A 3,899-nucleotide genomic window follows, 5' to 3' on the forward strand; every position below is an offset into this window, starting at 1 on the left:
AGGGCTTTAAAAAAGGACAATGCTGGCTAATCAGGAATATTTAATAATACATTGGAGATAAGCTACAACTGCTTTGAATAATAATGTGATAATAATGATTCTGATAATGTGATCCCAGTCTAAAAAGTCTTAACTTAGCCAGGAACAAAAGTCAGATTTGCTATATTCAACTCTTTACTTAAAAAATGATATCTTTACCCTTATTACAAATCACATGATCTCATAATATCAGGTCAGCTAGCTGCTAATAAAACACATTAGCTTGCATTTGATACAGGTAGCTCTTAGTTTTAATGGCCAAGTCTCAGTTTGCATCACTGATTTCTCAGAAACTTATTTAATGGTAGCCAGACCTGTTAAAATGTATTTCCATATATATTCCATTGGTGGGGCAACACTGGTGTTTCAGGTAGTACTGGTGCCAGACAGCTCCAGGGATCACCACTTGTTTGTGACCTACTTCTTAATTTTCAACTTTACTAAACAGAATGTCAAATACATTTAGAAACAGTGGTATCAGTATTATTTATTGTTTTATTTATACAGTTTTATTGTGTGTGGGTCACAGTGGATTTGATGCTATCTGAAAACACTGGGCACAAGGCATGAACACATCCTGGACAGGACAGCAATCCCGCACTGGAAGACAGCTTTAAGTATTGGTCAAAATAATGATTCAATACTCTCATTATAACAAACTGATCCTATATGCAATATATCAAAAGAGTGAGGGTGGCATTCTTTTACGTGGATAATCTGTGTTGTATAAGTCGACATGATTTCTGTTAAACAGTGTTGTTTGTGAAAATGGTTTAAGTCCCCGTGTTCTACATGTCGTGCCAAGGTGATTGCACTATTTGAAAGTTCACAACTCCTTTGCCTTGCAATTACAAATAATCGCTGTATTTTATGTAAACATATTATGAGTGCATTAAAATCGCATGTATCAGTCTTTATTCATAAGGAAAACAAGCTCTGTGAGTCTCTGTAATTACTTCTTTGTACAAACACCCCTTGTTATTGCATTACGGTATAAACAGTTAAAAGACTACTGGGGAAAAGGGCAAATTAACACATTCTCTACATAATATTGTATGTGAGCGCAGATATGGTGTTAATTAATGGTGTAAAAAGTTGTTTGTACCTACAGGTTTGTACTCAAACATGTGATTGTTTCTCACCATTTATTTGATATAAGCTTATTAGGTACATTACACAAAGATTGTACATTTGAAGATGTGTATATAAAATCTGCTCTCGCTAAGCTTGATTTGATTGTAAATACTACTGATAGTCCTATTGTAAATGTTTGAGGTCAGAAGTTCATGTACACTTTTACCAGACATGTATGTCCTGACAGTCTCCGAAAATAAAAAAAACTGTAACATTCATCCAAATATTGGGTGTGTTGCATGTATATTTTGAACTCACAGATTGTCATACCTTTAAAAACCCATAAAGAACTAGTTGACAACACCTACACAAAAGGAGGAGGCTCATGGACATCGATACGCAATACGGCTCTCTGTGAGTGTCAGAGGGGGTGTGTGAGAGATTGCGCCTCTCCTCGGTCAGTACGGGGGTCTGCAGTGGCTTTGAAAGATACAGTCGGGAATTGAAAAACTACATTAGGAGGAAAAAGAGGGAAATGCAAATAAAGAATGTGTTCCAAGACTGTCATGACATGCATTTTGTTACATTTTTACAAACTTTCCTATTAACTGTATATGTCTAAAGTATGTAAAACACCCGACAAATGCTAATGTAAAAAAAAAACAACAGTCCAAAGCTTTAGACAAGGGAGATCATGCTAACCCATGCTCACCAGCTTTACTAAATTACAAGTACATTTTAACCCCATTAGTCACATTACAGCAGCTGTACAGTAGAATTGTGTTAAATAAATAGAGCAAAAATTCTGCACCAGAATGAGAGACACAGTTTTAATGTCAGGAAGCTCTATCATTTGTAATCATTACGTAAATAAATATTACAGTTTGAATAAAGTGTTTTACTGTGTTTTCATCTCATACTTTAACCTAACTCTTCACAGAAGTTTGATGAGATCTAAGTCTGGCTCTCTCAAGGACATTCAGTGTTGTTTTGGGTGTATGCTTTGTATCATTGCTGTTTTGAAAGGTGAACTGTCATCCCAGTCTAGGTTTTCTTGAAGGTCCTGGGAAACATCAAAGCCTTAGCTATTGTCCTATATCCTTGCCCTGATCTATGCTTTAACACAATATAATCACTGAGATCCACAGACAGTTGCTTGGACTCTATGACTTGGTTTTTGTCCTGATTAGACAATGGAAAATATTAGGTGGACTCTAAATTCTAGACACGTTTTAGGCATAATCAAAGCAAACAAGATGAATCTGAATTTGGAGTGCCACAGAAAATGATCTGAATACTTTTGGGGAAAAAGAGATTTCAGTTTTTAATTTTTGAATAAATTATCAATACTGATTTTTCACCTTGCTTTTTATGGGCGATTAAGTGTAGATTCATGGGTAAACAGTGTAATTATATTCATTCCAAATCAATTCCAAAACCCAAAGTGTTCAAAACTTTACTGTACATAATTTAGACAAAAATACCTGTTCATTCATTTACATACAAAACCTTAAAAGAAACAGTAAGGTTAATCTTCTTCTTTTTAGAAAAGGTTGTGTAATGCCAAAGCTTTAAAATGCATTATTTTACTAGTAAATAATAATGGAAAATAATGTAAATACTGGATGTTCAAGCAAAGTAAAATCTCGTTTTATTTCTTGAAGTGTCTATTTAATAATAAATCACAGAAGCGCCACTACACTCAGTCTTGTGAGTTTAATCAAAGAAGGTTTTCAGAGATGCAGCGTTGTCATTGGTCCAGTTTTAATAGAATTTTTTCTCAGAAGTAAATAAAGCAACACACAGCTTATTCTGATATTAAAACAGTTAAATAGAGCTGTTCTCATTTAGCATGTTGTACACGTGTAAATCATTCTGGATTAGTTATAGCAGAAAGTTAATCTGTAGATGAGATCAGGGTGACAAAGTCTGAAGCCTTTCTTCATGTTTACATTGTTACCCTGTTTCCCTATTTATCTGAAACAAATGGAAAGATAATTTAACAGGAAATAGGTCTTATCGTGCAGCCATCTCCCACAAACACAACAGCACTTCTCCTGAGCTCAACATGCTCTCCCTTCCTCTGATTTCACCCCGGCTAATCAAACATGCAGTGCCCTCCTGCCCCCCTCACCCCCACATGAGTGATAATGGACGGAGAAATGTTATTGCCAGCTTTTGCCACAACTATTCTGTAAGGTGTTTATAAACCCAACTCTCCAGAGCCCCAAACCTCTCTACTTACCAACCCCAAATTACCCCCCCAACCCCACCAGCCTCCACCCAACCACTTTTAGTAGCTGTAATCAACACTGCACTAAACAATGTCCCATAAATCATGCTACACTCCCTCCTGTCCACCTCTGAATTTAAGGGCTTTGTTCTTAGGTTGCTACTGCTGTAAACATCTAAGTCATTTAGGACTTATGTTTATGCATGTGCATTATCGACACACTTGATGAGAAGGTGACGTAATGACTTTAAAAAATCATGCTTTTATTTTACACGACCACTAAATGTTATGGCTGTGGTACTAGGGCAGTAACAGTAGTACTTTATATGGTCAGAAAAACTGCCTGTATAGATTGTTGATCTTAAGGCTCTCTGAGAATTGCTAATAGTGATTTTTATAAAACACATAAGCACTTTTTTAACAATGCCTCACAATTTAGAAAATAATTGATTCATTGAATGAACTTACTGCTGTTAGAAAATAAATATGTACTGTTAAAAGTTAAATGTTTTTGATAAATAAATAATAATAATAATAATACCACTTATTGGAT

This window comes from Trichomycterus rosablanca, chromosome 23 (assembly GCF_030014385.1).
Source record: "Trichomycterus rosablanca isolate fTriRos1 chromosome 23, fTriRos1.hap1, whole genome shotgun sequence".
Lineage (NCBI taxonomy): Eukaryota > Metazoa > Chordata > Actinopteri > Siluriformes > Trichomycteridae > Trichomycterus > Trichomycterus rosablanca.